General features: G+C 35.4%; 1 protein-coding gene across 1 annotated transcript in view; it reads left to right on the top strand.

Annotated features, from left to right (window-relative positions):
• LOC150104851 (uncharacterized) overlaps nucleotides 1-20,146 on the top strand; it is an 867,921-nt gene that overhangs the window by 351,439 nt on the left and 496,336 nt on the right. The window contains exon 5 of the mRNA XM_090395079.1: nucleotides 11,335-11,425. The gene's annotated coding sequence lies outside the window, so the exon portion shown is untranslated. The remainder of the gene's footprint in view (nucleotides 1-11,334; nucleotides 11,426-20,146) is intronic.

The following is a 20,146-nucleotide window of genomic DNA, read 5'->3' as shown; positions in this document are numbered from 1 at the left end:
CACACATTGGTGTTGATTCACAAACTTTGCTTCCTGCGTATTTCGGCGCTTAATGAATATTAGTAAATATTGCTTATTTATATGTTTCATTTCAAAGCAGTGGTTAATTGTATTTACTTCGAAAGCTCTCCAGGGAAGCTCCAAATCTTCCTGTCCCTTTCATCACGAGTTCCTAATCAGGGACTGTTGATATTGACTTTATATACATATCAAAACTCGTTTTATATTATCACTGTCATCCGAGCTAGTTTTCTGTTACCAATAAAAGTTTCGCATATACTTCACACATGAAAAAAAGCTTAAACAAGTTCATGTGGGGAGATAGCAACTCCTTGCAGTGGTAAACAACACATCCACTATACTGCAGAGGCAATAAAAACAAGTACTTTTATTATGCCAGTGAATAAGGTAAGAGGAGTCTGTGTAATATATTTCTCAACAAATAGTGCAATTAGAGACAACTGCGATAAAAACGCACTAATTAATGAATCACAGGTCTCCTCATACAGAAACTATGCTGTATAGACTGAAACAAAACCATATGTTGCATGGGCAAACACAGTATCTAACTAAAAACTATTGTTATTAATTAGATGTGTGTGAGTTCGATTTCCAAAAGCAGCAATAAAATTCAACCGAACGTGTTAAAATTCGCAAAAGTGTTAAAACTAAGTAATATATATATAATGAATGTTATGGCAGTTTCGCATATGGAATTCGGGTGAAGAGAGTTAGCATTTCAACTCAATTGTCAGCTATGCTTTTATCTTTCGGTTGCATGATCTTTTGTTATTACCGCACCAATCACATGCACGTTTTAATAACCTTCCTTTGCTGTCTGTTTCGCGTTAGGCTTAATTACCGTAAAGGGAGAAAAGTCACAAAAGAGGAAAATGTTCCTGGTCCGGGGATTCCCTTATTCGGGTAATATTCACTAATTTCATGTTATCAGTCTGTGGTGTGCCAGTATCGGTACGTGGTGATATTATTTGATCTATTCTACGTTAAAAAAATTTAACCCTGAGATGGATAAGTGGCTGATAAAAAATAAAAAAAAATTCCCGCGAACAATCAGAAACAGACTCAAAAAAAAAAAAAAAAAAAGGACAGTATTTCATATTTTACCAGAACAGCCCGCATCGTCTTCAGAACCAAACGGTAAGAGGCAAAAAATGTAATATTTGCATTTGATTTTTACAATATTCGCTGTGTATGTTTTGTATTGAATATAAATATTATATGTCTATATTGCGATATTTTTTCGAGGGGGCCGTGAAATATTTTAATTTTTGCAAAGGGGCCCTGACATCCAGAAGTTTGGGAACCACTGGTGTAGAGTGCAAACGCCACTTCTACTGAGCTATACAGGCTCTTTAATATATTGAATATATTCATATCTTATCTTTGCTGAATTCGTTGTTAATACACCAATGTATTTGTTCACTTTATTCATATTTAACCAAGCCATTACCACTTCTTACTCACAGAAAATTAGTCTTTCCTCCTGTTCTAGACGATACTTGATCTGGCGTAATGCTTACCATCGCGAGAATATTCTTGAAAGCGATAGATATCGCGGTGCTCAGGTCATGGTGTGCGGTGGCAGCATGCTTAAAGGATGCACGGAGCTACAAGTGCTGGAAAAGGGCACTATGATGGTGGTGAACGATATTGCAATGAAGTTCTTGAAAGTCATGTTGAAATTCTGTGGTGCTGTAAGCAAATAATTCATTTTTATGGATGACAATCTCACTCCACGCACCAGAGCAATAGATACTTCTAGAGACCAGGGATATTAATCGAATCGAGTGGCCAGCACGCTGCCAATCCCATGAACACGTTTCAGGCATAATTAGGAGATGCATTGCTGCTCGAAATTCCCCTCCAGAAAAAAAAGCCTTTTGCTAGATCTAAAGGAGGCGTGAGCCAGTTTACCTCAAGAACTCCTGAATCACTTGGTGCAAAGCATGGTGCGACTTTGTGAGAGTATCTCAGTTTGGAGTGGACATATTCCATACTGAATGTCTCTCTGCATAGTTTTCTGTAAGCGCTGTACATTAATTCCTTAACATCCTTAGGAAATTTGACTTTTTCCAAACATATATTGCAATTTAATTTGTAAGAAATTTCTAACACATTTTTGTGTGATATAATTTCTTAGTATGCTGCCAATAAATTTATGCCCACATTTGGTTGTAGTCATGAAATTATTTTCATGACTATCGACTAGAATTTCGACAATCTCTGAGTTTGTCGAAATTCGAGAATTTCGACAAACCATCGAAATCTTAAAGTAGCCATGCCTCTGGTAACATTCCTAAAATCTTTGCTGTGCAATATGGTGTCATCCTGCCAGAAACAAGAAACAACCTTTAACAGACAGATAAACTATAAATAGTTCAACTTCCTACCTTAGTTGCTGAACAGCAACTCACCTCATTCCAAAAAAAGCTAGGTTGGGTTGCGATCCATTGATGAAAAGGCCTGTGAAATCTTTAAAAAGTAGCCCTAATGCCTCTGGTAACATTCCTAAAATCTTTGCTGTGCAATTTCTTGCTGCCAGAAGCAAGAAACAACCTTTAACAGACAGATAAACTATAAATAGTTCAACTTTCTACCTTAGTTGCTGAACAGCAACTCACCTCATTCCATAAAAGCTAGGTTGGGTTGCGATCCATTGCTGAAAAGGCCTGTGAAATCTTAAAGTAGCCCTAATGCCTCTGGTAACATTCCTAAAATCTTTGCTGTGCAATATGGTGTCATCCTGCCAGAAGCAAGAAACAACCTTTAACAGACAGATAAACTATAAATAGTTCAACTTCCTACCTTAGTTGTTTCAGCCAACACATCTAAGGAAGTTCAGTGCATCATGTCTGTTAATTGCATGTGTAGCCAGTTTGACTGTTTTGCAGAATGACACACCTAAGTATCTGGTTGATTATTATGATCACCATCATGTGATGCCCTACTAGTCATCCAGCTTCAACTCATGTCCCCAACAGAGTGTTTACTTTATCAAGCACTGCACATTGCATGCCTTCCTTAGTTGTTTTCTTTTTATTTCTTTTCTAAATGGCAGACAAGAATTCACTGTACTGATGGTGTTTTCCTGACATGCTGTGATAAATATCTACTTAGCTATCATCTCTCCTACGGCATCGAAACCAGCCCATGCACATTATTTTAAAAGTTATGAAAAAAGCAGCCAACAAACTCGCATTCAGTTTTCTCAAAAATCATGGTCATTATGATTTGCTAGTATAGACACTCCATAATCCAGACCAACTAATCTTAGGGATGGGTAAATTTTCCTAATTAAGGGTCACAGTAAATTAATGCAGCTGTCTCGCCACTCTTTTTTTTAAATTGGAAGAATGTGTTGCTCACAAGACAGTGCAACCATATCTGGATAAAATAACTGAGAAGGGAACCGATGGAGTTTGAAAAAGGAATTGTGATGGGATACTATGTAATTGAAATCATGTTCAAATTAGATACCGAAAATTCTTGTGGTCCTCGTGGCATTTCTCAGACTGTTTTGAAAGGTTTGTGCTCTACAGTTAATTCTTGTTCTGCACTGCCTTTTCACGATTTCACATTTCTCACAGTCTGGAAATTAGCCCACATACAACGAATTCCTAAGCAGGATTTACAAATATTTACCATTAAATTACCATCCAATTTTTCTCGCATCAGTTCCCTCTAAAGCAGGAGCCAGCAAACTACAGCCCACCGCCTATTATTGTACGGCTCATGACATAGGGATGGCTTTTAAATGAATTTCGTGACAAAGTCATGAAACTGATATTTCAATATCCATAGAATAAATAGCGTTAATGTGAGGCAGCCATGTCCATTCGTTTGCATATTGTATGTTGCATTCTAATTGCCATATGCTGCATCCGATGCTGCTGACACTGAGTGCTAATTTTTAGTGTTTGGAGTACCACCTATTTCTTAGTCGTGCTTATCACGAGCCTATCTAATGATTATTTGCAATCGATTTTGATAATTGGGAAAACTAACTTTGAACCCCCAATCAAGTGTAATTAGATCTCCAAAAAGAATTCCATACTTCTAATTACTCGGAAATCCGTTTGTATGCAATCATATTCTGCATTTTGTTAGTAAACAAGGTTTACTCAATTTATTATTATTATTATATTATGCTGAGGCACGGTAGCAGGGAATCTAGAGGTGTTAGGAGAAATTCAGTTAGTGTGGGTCTGCCACCCCTGGGACAAATGAATGTGAGTTAAGAAATTATTATACAATGTCAAATACGTTTCAAAGTTTTCGAATCCAAATGGGTTAGTCATTACATCTTGCAAGGGTAGTAATTATGGGTCCAAAGGCATGGTGATATTCATGCATACAAATACCAGAAGCATCTGAAATAAAGAAGTTTGGGGCATTGGAGAGATATTGGCATAAATGCAACTTGGTTGACAGAGGATGATACAGTTAGTGAGAGAGAATATGATGGGATGCTGTATATTTATATTTAAGGAAGATGGAAGGAATAAGACAGGAGGAGGTTGCTAATGACATCTGTAGAATTTCAACCAACTAAAATAGGAATGAGGTCTGAGGATGATGTGGTTCATTTGAATCTGTACTTTGCAAGATTGAGGTTAACAAGATCAAATATGATGTTGGTTGCTGCTATAGGCCAGGTAGTACTCAGAAAGATATAGAAGCCATATATCAGCAGATTAGCAAAATGGGTGCAGGTCATGTGATAATCATGGACTTCAACTATGATGATGTACATTAGAAAAAGAAACAGCATATGGTAGGATGGAAATAGAATTTATACAACTACTAAGGTATTATTAACTAAAAGAGCATATGACAAAAACAGCTACTAAGGTATTATTATTATTCGTGACACCTCCAAGGAGTCCGAAGACTCGTCGCAGGAGGACACCCAATATATACAACTGTCTCCACCACTACTACCAATAATCTCCATCAACGCCATCTACCGCCCACCACCACAACTAGTATTTTTTGTCTGTAAATTGCATGTATTCTGAAGGCATGAGAGTGCTAGACCTAGTAATAGCATCAAAGGCCAACTCACCTCCAATCGGGCAAAGTGGTCCTGTAGTTTTGTTCTGGGAGGTTGCTAAACATGTGGATTTCTTGATTAAGAAGGGGGTTTTATGTGGAAGGCTTAAGATGCAGCTTGCAGGAAAGTAACTGAAGCAGCAGTAGTGGAGTTACAGAATAATCACTTTGCAGTGGTGTATAATCTAAGTAGAGATTTTGCAGAGAATTGAGGTAGGTGAATTAGAAGTAATCAGAATTGTTTAATGTAAGTCTCAGCTCTGTAGGATTCCACGAGTAGGAGGATAAGATAGTTCCATTATATGAAGGCAGGCCCAAGATGGACGTAGCAAATTACAGATCGATTAGTAGTTCAGGTGTAGTGGTGGTTAAGGCATTGGAAAAGTTGGCTATTGGTAGAATTCAGAAATAGGTGGATAAGAATGATATTCTACAGTGAACAGCATGGCTTTGTAAAAGGTAGGTCTTTGAGTAATTTGTTCACATTCTACAATAGTGACAGTAGAATTGTATAAAGAAAAGGCATTTGACAAAATACCTCATGGAACATTATTGCTTAAGTTGGAGCATATGTGAATGGATATCAGGAGGCTTAGATAGGAGGGGGGGGGGACTGACTGACATCAGAGGGTGGTATATGGTGGAATGGGGGTTTATGAGAATTCAAGTAACTAATGGAGTACATCAAGGTTCTGTACCAGAGCCACTTCTGTTCAATTTGTATATTAATGATATAGAACAGTGGTCTCCAAACTTTTCGCCGTGAGGGCCACATTGGGTACTTCAGCCCATTGTTCAGCGGGCTGTAGTAATAAAAAACTCTAGAACTAGATATGAGTTTTATTGAAAGCAGATAAAAACTGATTACAGAGTATGTGAAATTAAATTATCATATATTAATGACAATGAATACTATCAGCAAATTCTCATATTTTTATCATAAATTATAATAAAACCATTGACGTGAATGATGTAACTGCGTTTGTGTTTTTAAAATCTTATTAAACTCAGGTTCAAATTTTGAAGTGCTAATTACAAGTAGCGATTTCAAATGTTCATCGGATTATTTTGACTCAATATATTTCATTCGGGAAAAAGTTTGTTCGCATACGGTGTCCCAAAAATAGAGATAAATTTACAAGCAAATTTCTTCAAATTTGGGAACTACTCAGAGTTATCTTTAGTGAATCACCAGTTGTGATTCATTAAACTTTCTTTTCCACGATATTTGTCCAATGTATCAATAGATGAAGTATGGATTCTGCTACTGTCGATCAGCAAGGGATCTGCTCGTATGTCACTCATCTTTGGACAAATATCATGGAAAAGGTTAAAGTTTAGTGAATCACAACTGGTTATTAATACTTGATATACTTACATAATGGACCTTTGTACCAGGTCTGGTACAAAGGTCCATTATGTAAGCTTCCATCCAGTTTATCATCTGATGTTTTCTGCTTGTTTGCCATATTCCAACACTGGATGCACATCACACATGATAGTTCCTTTTCTTTGTTACTAATGCTGGGGGTTCTACAAGGCTTTGTGCTCTCACCTACACTCTTCTATGAATGATTGAGTTGACATTTGAATGCTGTTTTGTTGACAAGATAGCAAACTCTGCTCACTTGAACCTACTCTGTCAATAATCACTACTTCCAGAATATCTTCTACTATCCTAAGTTCTGGTCTCCAAACAATTCTTCAATGGGTTTGATTCTAGCAAAATTATCCCATGTTATTCACATAGGAAAAAAAAAAGGATTTTTTTTCCCTATGTTGGGGGTGCTGCAGAACTGCAGCACCCCCAATTTTTCTCAATATATAAATATATTAATTTACTTATATTTGCTTGTAATATTTAATTTTATCATCAACAATCCTATACAATTCGCTTATTTTGTATAAAAAATAATAAAAATCCATCTTGTAGCACTTAGGAGGGCGAAGGACGCTAGCAGCATTGTGTTTACCACAGTATCATATTGCTATGCATGCAAGCATATGCACGTCATAGTGAGATGCAGCCTGTTAGCGTAATGCAGCACTGCCCGTCACACAGTTCTAGTTGTTTATATGCAGTTTGCAGCAGTGGTAGAGTGTTCGTAGTGCTTATCGTGTTTACTCCATCTCTTTAAATATTTGGACATTACAATCAGACATAACATGTGTTACAGTTTTTATTTTAGAACATTATTGGGGTTATGATAATGGATTTTATTTTTAAGTAATTCTAAATTATACTAAACTGTATAATTTTATCGATAATAAATAATTTTTTCATGTTTAACTTTTTTTTTAATTTTTACCATAATTTTGATATTTTATCCAAACACATTTACAGTGTGTATGTATATTTTAAAAGTTGCAGCACCCCCACGATTTCAAGCCACGAGCCGCCACTGATATATATAGACAAGAATGGACTTCTCTTCATAGGATTACCCTAACATTAAATCTCTTACCACAAACATTTATGCTAAGAGATGGGATTCCTCTTTTGTTTAGGACATTATTTTACTTCCAAACAAAGCTATTTACGTTATATAAATCATGAGTCCAGCTCACCATTGAATACTGTTCTCACATTTGAGATGGTACTCCTAAGAGCTCTCTAAATATACTTGATTCAGTAAAGAACAGATAAAGTACTGACTTCTTTCTTTCACCAATTCACACAGTCATGCTACTTGTTCCTTGTACAAATGCTGCCATGGTCATTGTTCATATGAACAGACATCAACAATTCCATTCTTACCAAATCTGTTGAATGGTGCAGCAGATACTCAACTTCTCACAGTTCAAACTCACAAATTTTCTTCTTCATTTTTTCTGCTGCTTTCTTCTGGAATACTCTCCCTCGCACGTTTCCCAAGGAGTGTTATGTAATAATACAATCCACAAATCTTCAAATCAAATGTGAATGGGTTTCTTCTCAAATTTCTACTCATTCATATTACTGAGTACTACAGGTGACCAATTTCTCATGTATGAGATCAATAAATAAAGAGAATAAATAACAAAAAGAATAAATGTAGACTACATGTAGACCAACCTAATTTTTCTACATTTTCCTCAAACTATGTCATAATAGCATCTTTTATGGGTTTTCATTTATGAAACCCATACAGGGTCTATTTCATAAAACTGTTACATTGCATTTCTGTAGGTGTCGCAGCTCAATTTCCATGACTTCAAAGCATTGCACCTCCATTCCCAGACTTCTTCACAATCAGAAGCAAAGTGCTTAAGTATTAAGCATGTCCAACACTCACACTTGCCTCATTAGCAAAAGGAGTATAATTTGATCCATTACTCCATAGTCTGTTGATTGATATGGTTGATGTTTGGCTGATGTACAGCATCCATGTAAACTGAGACTGTGAAGCTCTTTAGTATCCTGTACTCTTTGAACACCTAGTCAATTGTTTCCATTCAATTGATTGCATTTTTTTTTTTTTTTAAATACTGTCCTTAAACTTTAATGTTAGCTTGTTGTGCTAAAACTATGGGATCCTGCTTTTGCAAATGGTCTACTTTGGCCAAACTGGAAGAACTGATAATATCTAGGATGAATATATAAAAAATACATCTGTACTATACCAGTATCCATGCTACAGCCCCTTGGTTACTGCAGACAATGCAATTGATTTGGATTAATATAAAAATAAATACATTTTCTATACCTTTTATTTTCCCAGAAGCAGAACTCTTCAACCCCAAATTTTGGATATTGCTTGGAGTCTTGTTTCCACCTCAATCACCACCAGTATTGAGTTTGTGGCAACTGATGTATAGACTTTTCAACCAAGATTATGGCAGATAACTCTGTTTTAAAACTCAGATTTCAGGAAAAGAAACCCTACTTGCTTTCCCCCAAATCAATTTGAATGCTTTTGCAATCTCTCAGATTTAACTTTCCCCAACTTTGCATCATCTGCAAACATCTGTATAATCACCACTTAAGCCCCTTCCAATGTTTGTAATGAAATGCCTTGTGATATACTCAGTCATTGATATACTCAAGTCATTCCTTGTGATATACTCAAATCATTGCTGCAAGATAGCAGCAGTGATTTCCTTCCCATTCACAATTCCTTATTCCATATCACTGCAAGCTATCTTGAGTTTGTCATAATCACCCACTTTATATATAGTTCCATATATAACCCTTTCTCACAAATCCTGATATGGCTGGGCACCACCCAAGTGATCACTTTATGGTCACTTTCACCAACTAGAAGATTTCACTACAATAATACCTTCTAATGAGAATCAAATCCAAGACTTTTGATCCTTATGTAGCTTCTGTTACATACTGTTTAAGATTTTTGTCCATTTGGAATGAGATATTTTGCTTTGAGGTTTATACCTCTACATTTGTGTTTGGTACTGCAGTCACAAGCTGATTGCTATACTATATATATATATATATATATATATATATATATATATATTACTATTATGTGACACCTCCAGGGAGTCTAAGACTCATTGAGGGAGGGCTTACTCCACAACTCTGTCTCCACCAACTACAATGAACCGGAACTACACCAACGCCATCTACCGCCCACCACCACTAGTATTTTCTATCATTCCCATGGGTTTCTGTATAATGTAATAGTTGCTGCTGTTGCATCAGAATTTTTTATGCTATAAATAGGTGTCAAGAGCTAGTTTTTTGCATTTTCGTGCTGAGATCACTATGGCTAGTTGCATGCAGTTAACACCTCGCAGAAAAAAAAGTGTGATTCAAGCTTTGAATAGAGAGGCTATTCCTCTTGTGAAATAATTAAAAGGGTGTCCTGTAGTCAATCTACTGCCAGATAGATTGATTACAGGATTTTCTTCCTGTCTCCTCCTTCACTTTTGAAGGAGGAGACAGGAAGAAAGCCACTGACTACATTATGCCATGATTGAGTCCTAAAGCAGCTCTGCCTCGTCTGGAGAACTGAAATAGGACTGGGAAGAGCAAACTGGAGTTGTGGCAAGCTCTGTCAGGAGAAAACTCATTCAACAGGGACTGATAGCCAGGTGCCCTAAAAAGAGATCCTTATTAAAAAAAAAAAAAGAGAGAGAGAGATTGGTTTGGTTAAATTGGTGCAAATAGCATGCCAAATGGACCCCTGATCAGTGGAAACGAATGATTTTTTTTTTTTTCCCTGACAAGAAAAAGTTTAACCTGCAGGGTGCCAGCAGCAGACAGTTTAAAGACAATCGAGGGGAAAATTCAACCTTCGCTATCTGGTATCAACAGTCAAATTCTCAGATGATCTGGGGCTGCATGTCGTATCGTGGTGTTGCTTGCTTGCATTTCACAAAAGGTTCAGTGAATGCACAAATTACCAGAAAATTGTAGAAGAATTGCTGCCTACTATCAGTGATGACTTTACTGTAATGACGAAATGAATCTTTCAGGATGACTCTGCCCTTGGTCATAGGGCAAAAAGTGCAAGTAATACTATTATAACCCTAAAATGTACCATACAAATTGAGTTTAGTACTTAAGTTTTCATTTTTGTTGCAGGTTAATAAGTGGCTCAATGCACACTCGATTCAGCAACTAGTGGCCAGGAAACAGCCCAGATCTCAACCCCATTGAGAATTTGTGGTACCAAACTGAAATACACAAGAAGCCAAGAAGACATAAGGGTATGGAACCTGAATGTTAGTAAAACTGTGTAGTTGAGCAACATTTTGATACTGGTATTTTTTTCCAGTGAAAATATCACTGTCCACCCCATTTTGAAATATTTGTTATCATTTCCTAATTATGTCACATCTTTTACTAAAACCCAAATATCAATTAATCAATAAAAATGTTATTTTACCTTCATTGTTTGTGACAATTATTGTGTCATCCCTTTTCAAATAGGCATTCAAATTTAATTACCAAAAAAAACATGGTTATAGCAGGTGATGTGGTTTCTATGAACACAAGTGAATATATATATATATATATATATATATATATATGTAGTCTCAGTTATGCATTGCCTAAGATAATTGTCCATTTGGAATGAGATATTTTGGTTTGAATTTTATACCTCTACATTTGTGTTTGTTACTACAGTCATAAGCTGACGGCTGCACTATATGTGTGTAATTTCTGCTTTTCTTTCTTTCTTTTTTTTTGTGTCATATATATATCAGAATTATGTCTGAATTTACACAGATTAATCATAATGGGGATGTTTATTTATTGTCATACTCATGTCCTACTGCTGCAATTTATTTTATAAGATTTTCATTACTTGACAGATGGAGATGCCTCCATCCTTTCAAATTTTCTCCATTTCCAAAGGAATGGCTTCAAGTAATCATTTCTGATGTCTGGGCACCCTTTGAAGAGGTAAGCCTTCATTACTTTAAATAGAAACTTAAGAGTGCAGTACTGCTTCAGACAAATAAATTGAAAGATCTGGGATCACCTCTATAGGGGCTAATGATATATTATTATTAAACAAGACCTCATGGAGTCAAAGACTCGTCTAGGAGGTAAACTAACAGATTTTTAAAAATCTCAACTATATAAAACTTTTTATTATTATTTATATATATCATCTTACATATGAGAAGCCACAAAGGCCTATAAGCAAATAAATGCTGCATGCAGGCTGATTAATCAAAAGATATTACCACAAGAAACATCCTCAATAAAGGTAAAAATAACTGTTCTGATATCCCTCCCTACTGCCTTATTTACCACTGATGTTTTATATATAAACTGTATTTTCAGAAGAAAGATATAAAGAGTAAGTAGAAAAATAAATCATTCTCAATTAAGAACTCCAGAATATCTATAATTACAAAAATATATAACCAGGTGTTGACAAAAACTAAATTATTTCTGGCGCATATCAAGTAGCTTTTATTTCAATACACTAATTTAAAGGAAGAAAAAAATCAGCAACAAGATAAATTACCTGTAGGGCAAATGATAACTGAGCAGTAAAATTTAGTGTGTTCTTACATGGATAAAAGCTTTTTACTTCCAGAAAGCAATAGAACCATTACTATTTGAACAGACCTGGAAAATAGTTTTTACTTCAAATCTTGCTTCAAAGCATCAGAACAAGTTATTTAAATATTCAGCCCAATTTTTTTTTTAATTGAATTCCACTTGTGATAATGATATATGAAACTGGATTGAACTGCATAACTGGACTATGTAAAATTTCATTTTCCAATTCTGTTTGTGTGTTAATAGAGCAAATAAAATCAATTACTACTGGATATTCTAATAAAATAAAATATATAAAAATAAAAAAAACTTCTCAGCACACCCACAATACTAATATAATGTAGGTTTACAATCTTTTGTGGGTGGGAATCACAAAAAAAAGGAGAAAAGGGTAAATACTGTACTATTTTAGATGCAAATAATTTTCAATTAAGACTGACTGTGGCCTGCCTGAAACTATCTTAGAAGACACCAAAAACAACATGTTAAGGGCATGGAATTTTTAGTCTGGCAGTGGAACTGAAAGTGCTTGGTGTGTCTCTCTAGCTAGGGATTTCATTATCATAAAATTTCTATTTCTAGCTACCTGTACAGTGAATAACTTGTTAGGACTTTTTTTTTTTTAATGTAATCTCACTACATACAGCTGAAATGCTACAGTACTTTGTGAAATGGTCAAACTCAGTTCTGGGGAATGGTTTGAATCTGCTTCAGTGAAAGAAAGGAGTGAGAGTCACACTAGGCAGTAAACATGTACTAAGTAGAATATAAATTATATATATATATATATATATGTATGTGTGTGTGTGTGTGTGTGTGTGAATTCACATAATTATATTAACTATTTAACAACCAATGAAGATTTTTCATGACTAACAATATATTTTTGTAATGAGAAAGTGTCAGTAGAAGAGGTTGTGCTATTCAAAAGATAATTAGAACAAGATTACAACCAGATGGGATAGTAATGTATAATGTGACTGACAGCCTCAGCAAGTGAACTTCTTTCATATTTTTATAAGATATTATTCTGAAGTGATGCTCATTTACTTACAGGGCCATCTCCATAGTGACATTTCATTCTAAAATACTGAAAGCCAGTGATGAGTGGGTTGTAGTAAATGTCTATGATCAAATACCAGTTTACTCAAACATCACTTCCAATCATGTACACCAGATAAATTATATGCTATTTATCACATGTAACAAAATTATCAAGGATTGCAACTCTTACCAGAGATCCAGTGAAGGAATTATTACTGTTGTTAAATGTACTGAATGGAATGCATATTATTAGTTCACTGTTGCTTACTTATACTTATCATCAAGCCATTCCTAATACTTCTGTTCATTTCAGTCTTAAATAAGGGGCAAAATTTTGACAAAATCTATTCATGAGTAGATAATAAACACAGGATATTTGCATAACTGTTCATTATAATCAGGTGTCATAAAGTTCAACAATTATTCTTCTAATTCTTGTAAATATCTATTTTATGAGTGCAAATTCACATTTTGCTATATCTCCTCTCTAATCCAGTATTCAACACTAGTAGATTTAGACTACATAATTATTATTATTATTCAGGCCTTCGTGGAGTCAAAAGACTCATCATGGGAGGTCCTTCCTAAGAAACACAAAGTCTATCATACCACTCCTTAAACTCATTGACCGTTCTTGCTCTCACCACTCCATCAGGCAATGCATTCCACGGTTCAACCACCCTCCACGCAAAGAAACCGCTCCTCACCCTCTTGCTCACAGTTTCCTTTCGTAACTTCCAGGGATGGCCTCTTGTCATCACTCCTTCCCATTGTCAACCCTGTAACCACCTCTCAACAGTTTAAAAGTCTCAATCATATCACCTCTCCTTCTTCTATCCACCAAACTCTGCAGTCCACATTCCTCAGCGATCCTCATAACTATCCTTGTACAGTCCTGAAACCATCTTTGTCATTCATTTTTTTATCCTTTCCAGAGTTAATTTATCCCCTTCAAATCCTGGGGACCAAATCTGAGAACAATAGTCTAAGTGTGGTCTGATCAGAGACTTATACAACAGAATGATAACATTTTTATCTCTGCAGGTCAGTGTCCTTCTCATAATTGCAGCAATCCTCTGTGTTACCTTCACCACCTTTGCAATATGTCCCCTAAATTTCAGGTTTCTATCAATCATCAACCCCTACCTCCTCCAGTATAACTCCTCCCATAGAGAATGCAGCATCCCATCGATGTTTCCCAAACCTCAAGACCTTACATTTTGCTGCATTAAACTGACACCCCCATTCATTTACCCATCTATCTAGCTTATTCAGATCCTCTTGCAGGGCTACCACATCTGCACTATTACTAATAATCCTTCCCAGCTTCGCATCATCCGCAAACAACTGAATATCCCCTTGCAATCCACTGGCAATGTCATTGATATAAAGATTAAACAATATAGGTCCTAGTACTGAGCCCTGTGGGACCCCACTTGTAACCCTCTGCCTCCTTGAAACTGCTCCACCATACACAACTCTCTGATACCTATCAGACAGCCAATCCTGAATCCAGTTGACCAATCTGACATCCAGACGTGCTGCAACTTAAATATCAGCTTATCATGTGGCATGCTGTCAAATGCCTTTGCTAAGTCTAAGAAAATTGCAGTATATGCCTTTCCCTCATCTAATGTTCTTGTAACTTTATTATAAAAGGCTAGCATATTGCTAAAACAAGAGCGCCCTTTCACAAATCCATGTTGACTCTCACAGATAACATTACCCTCATCTGCCCAATGCTGTATACGGTCCCTCACGACCTTTCTCCAAGATCTTAACTACTACTGATTACACACAGACTGGCCTATAATTAGACAGTTCCAGTCTGTTACCACCCTTATGCAATGGCACTATCTTACCTTCCTTCCATTCCATGGCCACCTTTCCAGCAGCCAGACTTTCATTGAAAAGCCAGGTCAAAGGCACTGTAAGTTCCCTAGCACATTCTCTCAAAACTCGTGGTGAAATATCATACAGTCTCACAGCTTTACTGACATTCAGAGTACTCAGTATCTGAAACACACTCTCCTCCTGTACCTCTAAACCTCGAACCAGCCCTATCTCTCTAGCATTAAAACTGACTCCTCTAGGATGAAATACTCCAATAAAGTTGAACAATTCCACTATGTCCTCTGCATCAGTCACTCTATTCCCATTTTTATCCCACAATATCATTCTTCCACAGTCATTTCTCCTCCTACTGGCCACATAGCTAAAAAATTCCCTAGGATTTTCTTTGGATCTTAGGGCCAATCTCCTCTCATATTCCAGTTTCACTTTCCTTACCACACTAGTCACTCTTCTGGCCTGTGTCTTATATTCTTCATGCATCTTCTCTTCACCTGTCTCCTTATATCTCTTCCATAGCTCTTTTTCGCATGCAATTCCTGTTTAACATTGTTTGTCATTCACTTTACTCAAATTGTGTCCTCTTCTTCACTTGTGGTATACAACTTACCATTGCTGCTAACAAATATTCTTTCACAATTTCCCCACGGACTAATGATATCCTGGCCTTCCAATTCCTCCCTCCATGAAACTTCCCGAAGTTGACGTCTAAGACTATTATAATCACCTGCTTTATAATTCCACATAAGTTCCCGTCTCTTTGATACTCCTGCATATCTATTCATTTTCCAAGTCAAAACCATATGTCACTCTCTTCAACTGGTGGGAGAGATGTCATCTCAGTTATTATCAACTCTTCTGATGCTATAACCAAATCCAAAACTCTTGAGCCTCTTGTTCTCTCTGTTACATGTTGCCTAAGACATTTCTCCCTCAAGAATTCTAGAAATTCCATTCCCCTATTGCTACATGCATCTTCCTCACTCCAATTTATACTACTATAGTTAAAATCTCCCATAACAATCATTCTTCTTGCACTTGCCAAACTTAACTGTCTAAACATCTCCTGGTCCCCATCCTCTGTGCTCCTGGGTCTGTAGCAACACCCCACTAAATATCCTGTCTTGCCTACCTCTACCTCACACCATATTCTCTCAAAATCACTTGTCTCACTTCCTTCCAAAGCCTCCACTCTTAGAGGACATAGGTTATCACTTATCATAAGCAGTACACCACCACCACGCTTTCCCCTCCTATCCTGAATCAAGCATAAACTATTAATTATCTCAACTCAATGGAAATACAAAGTGTGAAATGTGCAATTCAGTAGGAGAAAGCCAAACTGGGATTGTTACTGATGAAAATAAGTTCATATAGCATACGAGGGGGGGGGGGGGTCTGGAAAGTTCTGAGAACCTCCTAGAACAAAAAAAATGATATTAAAGCAACTGATATAACTAAAGAACACAAGTTACCTTCATAACTTTGCTACTAGTATGTTCTTTCTTGTGGTTATATCAGTTGTTTTAATAGCATTTTGTTCTAGGTGTTATCAGAACTTTCTAGACCCCCCCACCCCTCCCCCATCTTGTATAAGCTCATTTCTATCAATACAATATATCATGTAATGGAGGTATGAAAGCTGCTAAGTAAAATTTTTTTTAAATTAATCCCTATACTTTTTGCTGAAAGTTTTTGTATCTGCAGTTCTTTTAACATTAAGTTGATCACAAGTATTCCAAAGAGAAAAATGTTATATTTGTTATAATTTTGTGTTAACAGCAGATAATGGATTAGAAAAAGATTCATAATTATGATTAATCATGATTTATAGTTAGGAATCTCTTTTTATAATCTTAATTACTAATGATCATTAAAGCAAGATTAACATAAATTATGAAGCGTTTGATATTTATTCCCACCATACTTTTGTATGTTAAGAGAATAGAGGTCACTATTATTCCTTGCGAACCTGTGATTAATTTATTGAAATCTTTTTTTTACAATGAAAAACGAGCATCTTACTTCTAAAATCATGAAACAGTTTGCTGAAGAAAAGACAAAGCCAAGTTCAAGGAAGTGTTGTAAAGTTAACATGCTCATAGTGCATCGTTTTGAATGTTTTAATCCTTATTTATACTCAGCTCATGATGTGGAAAATATTATGAACCATTTATAGAGACATTGCCCTACTTCTTTGCAAGATTTCATGAATATTCTTGTGTCTTTAAGACATACCTATTATGAAAATTCAATTGTACTGGCTGAATCACTATAAGATGCCTTATCCACTAATTAATAATTCCTGTGTTGATCTATTAAATCATGAATTAACACGGTGAACATATTTTTTTCACCCTTCATTAAAGAAAATCATGTCTAACAGATTATCCTTATTCCTCCACATTTTTATGTATTGATCACATACATGAAGGTTGAGGGACCTATAGGCACATCAATGCCATGTGTGGGAAGCAAGAGGACTGAGATAAAAGTTTATTTTATTTTTTTAATGAGTTGCAGTTTTTTAGGAATACTTCTTGAGGAAGGCTGCTCTAGAGCATCACTTCCCAAACTGTGGTCCACATCCCCCCCTTGGGGGGGGGGGGCATTAGTTTTGCTGAGGGGGCCCATGAAATAATGAAAACAAATTCAAATGTTTTAAGACTAAGTAGATTATTTTTTTTATCTTAAAAGAAACATATTTAATTTTTATTATTTATTTTTTTATATTTTAATGGAAAAAATCACACATTGGTGTTGGTTCACAAATTTTGCCGCTTAATGAATATTAGTAATATATGCTTATTCATATAAGCTTCATTTCAAAGGTATTGATAAGGAGCACAAAAAAGCTTACAAATGCAAAATCCTGTGATCATTTAAAATGACCATGTTTTTTGCTCATTAAATGAATGTTTCATTGTGTACACAGGTGCAGGCAATGTGTGGGAAAGAAATATGCTTGGGGTGCAGGGAGACTGCACAGATCACGTGCAAATTTTTTTTTTTTTTTTTTTTTTTTTGTGGGGCTGTGAAATATTTTAATTTTTCCAAAGAAGCCTTTACATCCATAAGTTTGGGAAGCAGTGCTCTAGAGAACAGAGGTGGATGGAATAAAAGAGGATGACTAAAAGCAGGTTCGGGTTTGTTTGTTTGTTTGTTTGCAGTTGCACAGTAAAGGGGGAACTAGGCAGCTGTATTATGTTGGAGGTTTAATGGATTTTTTACAACACTCAAAAAGAATTAAAATAGAATTTAATACTTCCTATATTTCGTCCTAGTCACTAGGACATCTACGGGGATTACAAAGACAATTAATGTAACATGCAATTGTCTTTAGTGTTTTAGTGCATGTTACATTAATTGTCTTTGTAATCCCCGTAGATGTCCTAGTGACTAGGACGAAATATAGGAAGTATTAAATTCTATTTTAATTCTTTTTGGGTGTTGTAAAAAATCCATTAAACCTCCAACATAATGTCCTCACAGCACTTAAGCCTCTACACAAGAGTAGGCAGCTGTAGCTTGTCTATTTAATAGGTGCAACAGAAACTGAAGGAATGATAGTTGCCAATTCACTGGAGCAGTGACTATGGAAGTACCTGTGGAATAGACGTTACGCTGCACCTATGAGATAGAGGTTGAAGTGAGTCTGTATGAGAGGCTAATTTATGAGCCTAATTTTAAGGAAAGTTTTAGGTGCACCATTAGTCAGATTCTGATCTAAAAATTATGAATATTTAGTAACAGCTATTTACAGCTACCATAATATAAAATCTACTAGTGAATTTCCATAATCTATCAGGTTGTTACTTCAATAATTCATGCAAAGACAAATCTATATTTTCTTTAGAATTTGCTCTATTATGGCTGCAGCTCATTATGCAGTACCTAGGACACTACTTTATTGGCTTGTTAACATCTGCATCAGGCAGAATTCCTTCTTATCTTATGCCTACTATATTTATGACAAGCAGCAGCCAAGTCAGTACCATAATACTATACTCATGAAATATAATATAATGGGATGCTTAGCCTATGCATATAGTTTATTCCTTTTCATAAGTAAAGCCAAAGTCCAAGCCACAATATATATAAACATTAATTTTGCTCATCTTAGTTGTCTCATAGCTATTTTTAGAAATAGCTATGAGACAACTAAGATGGTGTCATTCAGCATGTCATGTCTGTCAGTTGCATATATTCTTAGACTGATTTGTCTGCTATGGGACGAAAAACTAAATTCTGAGAGAGAGAAAGGAATGAATCATTGATAATAAAGCACACTGTGGTGATTCAACAACACTACTAGAGATGGGATACTAAGCATTTAGTTATGTTCTATCTTCAAGATGATTTATAAGAAATTTCTTGCAATCATGTTCGTTCATTGCAATTCAGAAATTATAAATCAAAATTCATTAACTGATTTTTGTCATAAGTTTTCCCTTTAGTAGTTATGTGTAAATGTGACTATTTGTTAAGTAAAATATCTTAAATTAAGATATGTTCGTCAGTAAAATGAAGAAATGCAAGATTATCTTTTGATGTATTTTCCAAAACATTTGTGATGGTGAAAATGTTTGCATAATCATATGAAAAAAACAAAAACAAATCAGAATTCCTTCAAGCATTTTATTGTTCTAATTTTTTTCCCCATTTCCAACCATGCAGAAATGGCTACATAACTGATGGAAAATCTCTTTCTCTGCATATGTTAAACTTTTTTTTAAACTAGATGTGAACTCCAGAAAACTTTTATTTCAGTGTCATTCATCATTAAAAATGTGTAAATAGTTAGGGAAAAAATTTTGTTTACATCCTCTAATCTTTTCTCCATATGCTGAAAAATAGAATACAATAAATGCTTTAAAACTGATAATCTTCCTTTAATGTAAACTCTAAATTTCTTCATCTAGCTGTATGCATGTTTTTAATCGCATACCCTTAAAAATATTAAACTTCGGAGTTATTTCAAGACAGAATTTTTGTGAGCTTAGTTCAATAATCTAAACTAAATTGCCAAGAAAATTTCAAAATTAGTGTTAAATCAGTAATTTAAAAATTTCTGTTTTATGTAGTTCCAATAAGTAACAACTTCACAGTAGTAATTCTTCATTACTACTATGAAGAATTTCCTGCATTTCCTTTTTTTTTTTAACTGCAACTTGATTTTACACTATAATAATTATAAAGGCATGTTTTGTAATT

This window comes from Typopeltis vanoorti, chromosome 7 (genome assembly GCF_054136105.1).
Source record: "Typopeltis vanoorti isolate ZY-2024b chromosome 7, IOZ_Tvanoo_1.0, whole genome shotgun sequence".
In the NCBI taxonomy this organism is placed as follows: domain Eukaryota; kingdom Metazoa; phylum Arthropoda; class Arachnida; order Uropygi; family Thelyphonidae; genus Typopeltis; species Typopeltis vanoorti.
Note: the sequence above shows the minus strand (reverse complement) of the source record. Positions and strands in the feature narration are given on the sequence as shown.